The sequence below is a fragment of the Aotus nancymaae genome, unplaced genomic scaffold (assembly GCF_030222135.1).
Source record: "Aotus nancymaae isolate 86718 unplaced genomic scaffold, 86718_ANA_hifiasm-v0.15.2.pri h1tg000036l, whole genome shotgun sequence".
NCBI lineage: Eukaryota > Metazoa > Chordata > Mammalia > Primates > Aotidae > Aotus > Aotus nancymaae.
In genome coordinates, this window is record NW_026988450.1 from 40,121,883 (window position 1) to 40,134,046 (window position 12,164).

Consider the following 12,164-nt stretch of genomic DNA (forward strand, 5'->3'; position numbering starts at 1 on the left):
TGGTTTTGAAAAGAAAAAGAAAGAAATGGTAGCTGCAATAACGTTGATGATGTACGTTTCAAAATATAATTTTCATCTTTAAGTTACTGCTAAGTTTTACTGAGGGTCACCCCTTCTTATTCTGTGGCTCTTTAGAGATCACTGAGGAGATGATTGAGGAAGAATTTGTCTTCATGGACTGTTGGATTTTGGAAGTTTTTCTAATGGAAGATTCCCTTCAACTGGGTGCTAACCTTCTAGTCACTAGGGCCGCTGATACCCTATGTGTCCGAATACCTTTGATGTGCACTAGAGAACATGAGTACAAGGGCCCTAACAAACATCTGGACAAGTGCATCAGTAAACCTGTTATAGTAAGAAGTAGATCAGAAACAAAAAGGAAAATGAGTTTGAAAAAAGCTGAACTTCCTTTTCTTTGGATGGTTAAGAAGGTAACATGTTATACTCAGGGAAAGGGTTTGAAATGAGACAAAATTATGTTCAAATTTTGGTCTACCACTTAATTGTTGTGTAAAAAGTTTCATTAACCAAACTGAGCTTCAGTCTCTGCCTCTTTAAAATGATAATCCTTATATTAGTCATCAGGTTGCTAAAAGAAGTCAATGAACATCAAAGTACTCAGCAAAATAATGATTGCCATAATTTAGTTCAATGTTATATTCGAGTTTTAACTGAACATTCAAACTGCTTCAGTATCCATATTTGGGTGCCTCATTTATTTATTTGTTCTCAATTTTATTAGGTGTTTCTATTGTCAAGGCCCCTGAACATATGTCCACAGCAAATACTATTCTAAAAATAGAGAAAATTAGTAGGCTGTTTCATGCATTTTAATACATTGACATTCCATGCTTTTTGCTTAATGAAGCAAATATAGTGTGTGGGGGAAGAGAGAAAGAGAGAATAAGAGCACACTCTATTCTTCACGTGTGTGTGTGTGTGTGTGTGTGTGTGTGTATGTATAAACAAATAAATATATTACAACATACATTAATTATATTACGAACATGTTCCCTATTATTATCAGTGATTCTTTTTCTCATAATATGCATTTCTTTGTGACTGTTTCATTCTGTAGAAAAAGGATAACCTTAGGCAAGTGTTTTACCTTTCTGGGTGTCAGTTTCATTATCATTATCTGAGAAGTGCAGAGAGTGCGTGAAGCAATCTCTTCCAATTCTAGAAGAAAAAAACACACCTCCCACTTTCATAAAGTCAACAATGTTTAAGTTCCTGTTAAATATGCAGATGTTTGAATAATCCCTAGAACTGATATTAAATTAACTTCCTATCTCCAGAGTTAAAGGGAAGACTTTCGTTGACATAACAAGCAGAACAATACAGTGCAATGCTCAGTAAATGCTTAATAAATATTTAAGAGTACTCATTTCCTTATAAAGGATAATGTGTAAGTACAGGTACCCCTGGTTATACAAAATTTTATAATTTAAACTGAAAAATTAAGTTACTACTATTATTTAAACTGAATTTTTGTTGTCTCAGCTGAACCCTTGTACTGAGTGATAATAATCACATTTGAATTAGCCTAGCCACGCAAGTTGCCACAGCCAGGGTTCTTCGCATATCTGCATATGGTTTCAAATCCCTGTATTCATCATCAGGGCCTTTTCCTTTGCTTACTAAAAATGTATGAAAGGCAATCTTCCCATATATCTCTATAACTATCCTGGATGACCTTCTATAACTTTAGAAATTTTGCCTAGTATTTGGATTAGGTATATAGATTTAGTTCAGCTCCTGGAAGCTGTGGGTTGGTTGCCAAATCACAAAAGAAAGGAATATCTCCCAAAAAACCCAGTGTTTAAGAACATGGGGAGTGGGTAGGCAGTTTCTGCTCCCAAAATCATAGAATTAGGGGACGTTTGATCATCTTTGGATATAAATTTTATCAAATAAATGTGCAGTTAATGAGAACACAGATAAACACAGCAACCTTAAAAATTCAAATAAATTCCAGTCATCAACATTGAAGATAATTTGATTGCAATATTGAATAAATCTAAAGAAATCATGTGTTGGTCAGAATTGCAGATTAAACAAAAAAGTGCCAAGGAAGGTCACCAAGGCAGATATTGGCAAAGCTCATTTAAGCACTCTCTTGAGAAAAGTAAATATTTTTTCTTAGACTTTTAGTGTAGTTATATAGAAAGTCCTTCCTGATGCTCTATTAGAGGAGGTAAGAAGATATGATCTCCATTGAGGTTGATCTCCTCCACAACTCAAACTACCATAACTACAAGTTACCCTCTCTAACTTCCCTTCAGCCTGAAGCATCCAGTGGCCTCAGAAGGATTATGGCAATGAGAATGCAAAGAAAAATTTTCTAGGCAATGCTCAACTTTAAATTTCAAAGCATACTTTTGAAACACAAGACAAAGACTTGGGTTTCCTTAGAGAACGAGCTGGCCCTGTGCTAAATAATACCCATAAAAGAATAAATATCACCCAGGAATTTTGTAACATAAATTTAGACTAGATGAAGAATCCATGGGCTAAGGTTGGAGTATACGAGAGAAGAAGCAATACACCACTATGTATACTAGGAAGGTGTTTGCTCTCCATTTCCAGACCCCGTTTCAGAGGGGCACTGAACTGTTTTTTTTTTTTTTTTTTTTTGAGACGGAGTTTCACTCTTCTTACCCAGTCTGGAGTGTAATGGCGCGATCTCGGCTCACCGCAACCTCCGCCTCCTGGGTTCAGGCAATTCTCCTGCCTCAGCCTCCTGAGTAGCTGGGATTACAGGCACGCGCCACCATGCCCAGCTAATTTTTTGTATTTTTTTTAGTAGAGACGGGTTTTCACCATGTTGACCAGGATGGTCTCGATCTCTTGACCTCGTGATCCACTTGCCTCAGCCTCCCAAAGTTGAACTCTATTTGTTAAGGTAATTCTTGCTGCAGCAGCCAAATATGGAGATGCAATACAATAATATTTTATTTCTTACACAATAGTACAAGGATGTGGGTCTCATTGGTGGGCAGCTTTTCTCTATGTGGTGACTCAGGTACCCAGGCTCCTTCCATTTTGGAGGCTTTTCAGTTCCCTAGATCCTTGGCATCCAGTAGCTAAAAGAGAAAATAGAAATTGAAAAATTCTTATCTGCTTCTTATAAATCCTGGCATAGAAATGAGATACATCATTTTCATTAATATTCAATTGGCAAGAATTAGTCACATACCCTCAACTAGATGTAAGGGGAACTTGGAAACTCAGCCTCTGGTTATATAGCCTCATCACAGCAAGAACTCCAAACTATGGCAGGAAAAGCATGATATTTTGGTGGACAGCTGGCCGTCTCTACCACTAATGACCTTGTAGGTTTGGGCCCTCAGACATAGTCAACATGTACCCCCACTTTCCATCTGTGGCTCTGGAGGGTGATTATATTTGAGGGGGTTCCCCATATTAGAATGATGAAGTAGTAGCAATCAAGAGGAAATGGCAACGTAGCTTATCTAGGGAGAGTAGTTTAAAGATATCCCCTGGCCGCCAGCACCATCCCCTGAAGCTTCCTGTGCCTTCAGAGTGACATGGGAGAGCATGCAAAAATTGTCCTGTGTACCTACAAACCCTCCTCCAGAGGGGCACAAATGTAATGGAAAGAACGATGACAAGGTCCTGGATATGAGATGAAAGGAAGCCAGGGAATGCTGCCAGTAGCCATTCAAAGGAAACAAGTGGGAATGGGCCCATTTCAGCAGATGCCAGCAATGTAGAAAATGATGACCAAGGACCAGATAAGTCAACTTCCTTAGGTTTAGAAATAAGCAAAGGGAAAAAGAAAAAGAGAATAATATTGGATTGTTCTGAGTCTACCTTCAATTGAGTATGTTTATTCTGAATTGTCAGAAATTGATTCTGCTACCAGGTATAATGAGACTCAAGCTAGAAATTAAGGGCAATTAAATAAAGTTACTTTTTTGAGGAACATATTCAAGATTATAGTTTGAGATTTAGTCAGTACTACATGTATAATCAGTTTTCTTAGTGTGGTTGCATACTCCCCAAGAAATTTTTAGTTTTTAATATTCTTACCAAGCTTCACTGTCTACTGAATATATACAGTAGTTCAGAATGTACATAGTATAATATTTATCATGTAAAGTATCATGTAACATGCGTTATATTTATATGTTTACATGTGTATAGTTATATTTCTCCATGTAAATTAGTTAACTAAATAGACACTTTTTAAAAATTATTTGTCAATTACTATCATATGTCCAGTGGTGTTCTAGATTCTGAAGACATAGCAATGAGTTACACAGACAAAACCTCTGCCGTCATGGAATTTACCCTCTATTAAATAAGCAGAATTTGCATTCTAATAAATGAGAAAGTTGACAAAGTAAGTAAAATATAAAGTTGCATCATATGGTGATAAGGGCTATAGAAAAAGTAAAAAGCAGAGAAGGTAAGAGGTAATGGGGTCAGGTTAGGGAGACACATTTTAGTTATGTTTTTATCTATGCAATTTTTATTTTATTATAAATTGACAGATTATCATTGTATGTATTTATGAGGTACAAAGTGATATTATGATATATGAATATAAATGTGGAATGATTAAATCAAACTAATTGACATATATATTCATCACCTCAAATACTTATGTTTTTGTGGTGAGAACATTTGAAATTTACTCTTTGTAATTTTTAAATATACAATACATTATTATTAACTGTAGTCACCATGCTGTGTGATAGATCTGATAAAACTCATTTTTCTTATCTGACTGGAACTTTGTCCCCTTTGACCCCATCTCCCCAACCCTAACCCCCAGCTTCTGGTAACCACCATTCTACTCTCTACTTTTGAGTTAAATTGTTTTGGATTTCACATACAAGTGAGATCGTGTGGTATTCGTTCTTCTGTGCCTGGCTTATTTCACTTAGTGTAATATCTCTCAGGTTCATCTGTGTTGTCACAAATGACAAAATTTCCTTCCTCTTTTTTCAGGATGAACAACATTGTGTATGCATACCACGTTTTTTAAATCCATGGATCTATTGATAGACATAGGTTTATTTCATATTGATTATTAAGAATGCAGATATATCTTCAACATACTGGTTTTAAATCTTTAGTTTTTAGAGGAACCTCTATACAGTTTTCCATAAATGGCTGTACTAATTTACATTCCACCAACAGTGCTCAAGAATTCCCTTCTCTCAATGGGATCTAATTAAACTAAAGAGCTTTTACACAGCAAAAGAAGCTATCATCAGAGTGAACAGGCAACCTACAGAATGGGAGAAAAATTTTGCAATCTACCCATCTGACAAAGGTCTAATTTTCAGAATTTACAAGGAAATTAAACTTACAAGAACAAAAAGCAACCTTATCAAACAGTGGGCAAAATACATGAACAGACTTCCTAAAAGAAAACATTTATGTGGCCAAAAAACATAAAAAGAGCTCAACATCACTGATCATCAGAGACACGCAAATCAAAACCATAATCAGATATCATCTTTCACCAGTCAGAATGGTGATTATTAAAAAGTCAGAAAATAATACATGCTGGTGAGGTCATAAAGAAATAGGAACGCTTTTACACTGTTGATGGGAAGTAAAGTTTTTCAAACATTGTGGAAGACAGTATGGCAATTCCTCAAGAATCTAGAACCAGAAATACCATTTGACCCAGCAATCCCATTACTGGGTATGTACCCAAAGGAACAAAATCATTCTACTACAAAGACACATGCACATGTATGCTTATTGCGGCACTATTTGCAATAGCAAAGACATGGAACCAACCCAGATGCCCATTAATGATCCACTGGATAAAGAAAATGTGGTACATATACACCATGGAATACTACGCAGCCATAAAAAGAATTGAGATCATGTCCTTTGCAGGGACATGGATGAAACTGGAAGCCATCATTTTCAGCACACTAACATAGGAACAGAAAACCAAATACTGCACATACTCACTCATAAGTGGGAGTTGAACTATGAGAACACATGGACACAGAGAGGGAAACATCACACACCAGGACCTGTCAGTGGGTGAGGGGTAAGGGGAGGGAACTTAGAGGATGGGTTAATAGGTGCAGCAAACCACCATGACACACGTGTACCTAAGTAACCTGCAAGTTCTGTACATGTATCCTATTTTTTTTAAAAGAAATTTAAAAGAAAAAAATTCTCTTGTCTCCATGTCCTTACCAACACTGTTATCTTTTGTCATTTTGATAACAGCCACTCTGACAAGTGTAAGGTGATAGCTCATTGTGGTTTCAATTTACATTTCCCTAATTATTAGTGATGGTGAGCATTTTTTTCATATACCTGTTGGCCATTTGTATGTCTTCCCTGAAATGAGAAATTCCTATTCAGGTTCTTTGCCCAAATTTTAATTGGGTTACTTGTTTTCTTGTTGTTGAGTTGTTTAAGTGCCTTATATATTTAGGACATTAATCATTCATCAGCTATATGGCTTGTGAATATCTTCTACCATTCCCAGATTGTCTTTTTATTAATATTTTCCTTTGCTATGCAGAAGCTTTTTTGTTTGATGTAATCACATTTGTTTATTTTTTCTCGTTGTTGATTGAGCTTTTGGGGTCAAATCCCCAAAAAACCATTGCCCAGACCTATGTCATGTAAGCTTTTCTCATGATTTCTTCTAGTAGTTTTACAGTTTCAGGTCTTATGTTTCTTATTGATTTTGAGTTGATTTTTATATATAATGTGAGATAAGAGTCCAATTTCATTCTTCTACAAGTTGATTCCTAGCATCTTTTATTGAAGAGACTGTCCTTTTTCCATCTGTGTTCTTGGCACTTTTGTCAAAAATCAATTGAATGTAAATGTGTTGGTTCATTTCTGGACTCTCTATTCTGTTATATTACTTAATGTGTCGATTTGTATGTCCATATTATGCTGTTTTAATCACTATAGCTTTGAAATCTAGTTTGAAATCAGGTAGAGTGATGCTTCACCTTTGTATTTTTTTGTTCAAGATTGGCTTGTCTATTCAGGTGTGTGTATGTGTGATTCCATATGAATTTTAGGATTCTTTTTTCTATTTCTAAGAAAAATGACATTGAAATTTTGATAGGGATTGCACTGAACCTGTAGATTACTTTGGGTTGTATGGACATTTTAACAATGTTAATTATTCCAACTCATAAACATGGAATATCTTTCCATTTCTTTTGTGTTCTTCAATTTCTTTCATCCATGTTTTAGAGTTTTCAGTGTACAAGTCTTTCACCTCTGATGTGGTCTGGCTTTATGTCCCTGCCCAAATCTCATGTCCAGTTGGAATCCCTAGTGTTGGAATAGGGGCCTGGTGGAAGGTGATTGGACCATGGGGGTGGTTTCTAATGGTTTAGCACCATCTCCTGGTGCTGCCTGTTTAATGGTGTGCAGCACCTCCCCCATCTCTCTTTCTTCCCCCTGCTCTGGCCATGTGAAGACTTGCTTTGCTTCTCCTTTGCCTTCCACCATGATTGTAAGTTTCTTAAGGCCTCCCCAACTGTGCTTCCTGTATAGCCTGCAGAACTGTGAGTCAATTAAACCTTTCTTCTTCATAAATTACCGAGTCTCAGTCTCAATCTCAGATAAACCTTTTTTCTTCATAAATTACTCAGACAGCATGAGAACAAACTAATACAACCTCATTGGTTAAACTTATTCTATATATATATTATTGCATTTTAGGTTTTGGGGTACATGTGAAGAACATGCAAGATTGTTGCATAGGTACATACATGGCAATGTGGTTTGCTGCCTTCCTCCTCATCACCTATATCTGGCATTCTTCCCCATGTTATCCCTCCCCAACTCCCCACCCCACGCTGTCCCTCCTCTAGTTCCCCCCACAGACTCCAGTGTGTGATGCTCCCCTCCCTGTGTCCATGTGTTCTCATTGTTCAACACCCGCCCATGAGTGAGAACATGCGGTGTTTGATTTTCTGTTCTTGTGTCAGTTTGCTGAGAATGATGCTTTCCAGATTCATCCACGCCCCTACAAAGGACACTAACTCATCGATTTTTATGGCTGCATAGTATTTCATGATGTATATGTGCCACATTTTCCCTGTCCAGTCTGTCATCAATGGGCATTCAGGTTGGTTCCAAGTCTTTGCTATTGTAAACAGTGCTGCAGGGAACATTCGTGTGCATGTGTCCTTATAATAGAACGATTTATAATCCTTTGGATATATGCCCAGTAATGAGATTGCTGGGTCAAATGGATTTTCTATTTCTAGGTCCTTGAGGAAGCACCACACTGTCTTCCACAATGGTTGAACTAATTTACACTCCCACCAACAGTGTAAAAGTATTCCTATTTCTCCACATCCTCTCCAGCATCTGTTGTCTCCAGATTTTTTAATGATCGCCATTCTAACTGGCGTGAGATGGTATTTCAATGTGGTTTTGATTTGCATTTCTCTAATGACCAGTGATGAACATTTTTTCATATGTTTGTTGGCCTCATGTATGTCTTCTTTTGTAAAGTGTCTGTTCATATTTTCAGTAGCTATTATAAGTGGAATTGTTCTTTTGATTTCTGTTTCAAATAGTTTGTTGTTAGTGTATAAAAACAGTACTAATTCTTGTGTGTTTGTTTTGTATCCTGCAACTTTACTGTATTGATTTATTAGTTCTAGCAGCTTTATAATGCAATCTTTAGGATTATTTACATGTAAAATCATGTCATCATAAAATAGAGACAATTTCACTTCTTCCTTTTCTATTTGCATGTGTTTTAGTTCTTTCTCTTGCCCGATTGTTCTGGCAAGGACTTCCAGTACTGTGTTGAATAGAAATGGCAAGAGTGTCTTCAAGTATAATGTTAGTTACGGGCTGTCATATATAGCTTTAAATGTGTTGAGGTACATTCCTTCTATATGTACTTTGTTAAGAGTTTTTATTATGAGAAAATATTGAATTTTTTCAAATGGTTTATCTGTATTTAAATGAGATAATCATATGATTTTTGTCCTTCATTCTATTAATGTGATGTATCACATTTATTGATTTGTATATGCTGAACTATCCTTGCCTCCCTGGTATAAATCCTGCTTGATCATGGTGAATGATCCTTTTGATGTATGTGCGAATTAAATTTGCTAATATTTTGTTGAGTATTTTTGCATCTATGTTCATCAGGGATATGGCATGCAATTTTCTTTTAATGTCCTTGTCTGGCTTTGGTATCAAGGGAATGTGACCTCATGTAATGGGTTTGGAAGTATTCTTTCCTCTTTTATGTTTTGAGGATTGATACTAGTTCTGAAATACTTGATAGAATTATCCAGTTAAGCTAGTAAGTCCTGAGCTATTTCTTTGATGGAAGACTTTTTATTACAGATTCAATCTTCCTACTCAATGCTGGACTATTCAAATTTTCTATTTCTTTATAATTTAGTCTTCATAGGTTGTTTCTAAGAAGTTTTCCACTTCTTCTAGGTTACCCAATTTGTTGATGTATAGTTGTTCATAGTGATCTTTTATGATTCTTTGTATTTCTGTGGTATTAATCTTCAGAGTCATAGGGTATATTCCCTGGCTGAGCAATACTATTATATGTGTTTTTCAGGCTGTGCTTGCAGAGTTAAGCACTCTAAGGTTAGGCAGAGTCACTGCTCAAAACATGAGTCCAAAGACTATGCTCTGTAGCAATGCATATTTGAAGCTATCCTCCTTGCCTGGGTGGGGCTTTGAAATGGGCTCTGAGTCTGGGTCAGGCCACTGAACTCAGAGGTTGGGCAGGTCTGGCCCCTAAACTCTGCAGAAATGCATGTAACAGGCGTCTCCCTTCCTGGGTGGGGTCTTGGAATAGGCTTTGGAACTGAACCAAGCTACTGCTTGGTTTAGGCAAGTCTCTACAGAAAGGCACTGTAGAGGGTATCTCCTAGTTTGGGCAGAGCTTTGGGGTGGGCTCTGAGTCTGGGCCGGGCTGCTGATTAGACTCCCAGGACAGGCACTATCCCCTACGCTCTATAGAATGTGTTGTGACTGGTATCTCCTTACCTGGATAGGGATCCGGGGTAGGCTCTGAGGCTGTGGGTGGAGGCTGGCTGCTTAGGGCTCTAGCCAGGTTGAAGTTCCTGCTATATACTTCTGGAGCTACCAGCTTGGCTTTGTGGGTGAGCTATGCTGTTGGCTAGGATGCCATCGCTGGAAGAAACACAGAGCTACCATCAAGATCCTTGAGCCTCCTTTTTGGTTTTCTACCTGATCCCAGGTGGTCTAGTCCCGTTGTTAGACCCAATGTTCCCTTTGAGGTGAGATGGGGTGAGCTCCCTGAAAAGTGTCTCTGAATACTGAGAAGCTGGATGACTGCCTCTAGTGCTGTTCACTCACTATGGAAACCGTTGACTCAGGGTATCTGCTCTATGTGTTGTGTTGTCTTGAAGGTGGGAAACAGTGATGTAGTCAAAGTGAAATCATTCCTCTTACCTTCTAATACAACTTTATTTAGTTCTGTGGCTTACACTCAGTCTTAGTCCTAAGTTTTTGGGTTTTCACAAAGTTCTTTTCATCTGTGGATAATTGCTAGCTGAAATATCTGTGGGAAAAAGTGAAGCCTGGGACCTCATATTCTGTCATTTTGCTGATGTGACTCCTCTGATGTTGCATTTTAAACAGATGTGAATAAAGCCTCACTGAGAAGTCTAAAAAGAGCTGAGGGAGCAAGATGTAAGGATAAATGAGGAAAAGTACTCTGGATAGAGTGAGCATATCTGGTGTGTTTGAGGAAGAGCACAGGGTCAGGGTAGCCCAAGCAGAGTACACAAGGGGGGTTAGCAGCAGGTGAATTCAAACAGATCATGTGGAGTAGGGCAAATATTGCCAACCCTTGAAGAGAACTGAAGAGAATGAATTGGACTTCAAATTATTTTCATCAGCCTTATGAATTTATTTAATGTGAATGTGTCTCAGAAGATAGTCCTCCTCAAGCTGTAGTCAAAATCAGTTTTCTGAGGCTGCATAGATGTTGCAGGTATTAGATTACAGTACATTTTTGCACAGTGCCACCAGCCTGTGAGGACCCTGGAGGCCCTCTGACTGTGTTGTCAAGGTGATCTATCATTGGCTATGCCCTCTCCTGCTGAATGGCCCTGCACACAACATATGCAAACTGGGCCACTCCCTCAATGGTCAGCCCAGTGCCTCCTCTTCAGCACACAGTGTAGGAAAAAAGTGCAACCCACATACACACACAATAGATGCATCATCACTCCACAAAAGCAACTGGGTGGAGCAGTCATTGTTACCTTTTGACACACAACTCCCAACATACTCTTTTGTTACTTCTTTTACTCTTCAGTGTTTCCCTTGATATTCACCTTGAACTGACATAACCTGAATAAAAGTCCTGGTGGAAGCAAATAAAAAGGAGGTACATGGGGTAATTCATGACTCTACCCAATATCCTCGCTTGACTTGAGCATCCTGCCAAGGGTCCCAGAAATGTAGCTTTGAAATTTGCGTAGAGCATAGAACATGGACCTGAAAACAAACAAACTGAGAATTAAATCTTGATTTTCCCATATATGAGAATCACAATTTCTGTATGCAGTATTTTATTTCTAAAATGGGTGTAAAATATGCTTGCTAAAAAGATCCAAAGACAGATTCTATATTTCAAAATTCATTATTCTGCTTTATAATTTTCTAATTTCAAATGTAATTTGTTTATCTCATCGATACTGATGTGTTTTATATTTATGATCAAATTGTATATGTTGAGACGGGTTCCTAAATTTCTATTTACTTTCTAGAAATTTAAATCTTACCACATAAAGAATTATCTCCTTTGTGAACAAATGTGTCAAATCAACTTGGATCTGCTTGATAGTTCTCACACCTTCAGCATTCATAACACAACATTTTTATTTCACTAGATATAACCCAGATGATACATATTAATTTGTATATGGATACTGAAAAATATATGGTTTCCATTTGAGGTCTTTTAAGTATGATTTTTAAGTTGATATGAATATTTTTTTTTCAACTTGCACCATAATACAGTCAAAATATGGCTCCCAGGTGAATGAGCAATTATCTGTTTCATTTGGCATCATTCTGTATGTCTGAGCCATGACTTCTGAATGAATATATGTCTTTTCAGACCTGCTTTCCACTGGCTGAAAAGCATTTTGATAGTGTCA

At 37.4% G+C, this 12,164-nt stretch overlaps 1 long non-coding RNA gene across 2 annotated transcripts; it reads right to left on the minus strand.

Annotated features, from left to right (window-relative positions):
* Positions 1-1,574: 1,574 nt before the first annotated feature.
* On the minus strand, positions 1,575-11,842 carry LOC105725888 (uncharacterized). Of its 2 annotated transcripts, none has more exons than XR_001109386.2 (3): positions 11,416-11,842; positions 10,018-10,164; positions 1,575-3,086 (listed from the first exon to the last, which is right to left on the minus strand). It is a non-coding gene; the product is annotated as an uncharacterized LOC105725888 (long non-coding RNA). The 2 variants fall into 2 exon arrangements; XR_001109385.2 differs by having other exon boundaries at positions 11,265-11,842.
* Positions 11,843-12,164: the final 322 nt, after the last annotated feature.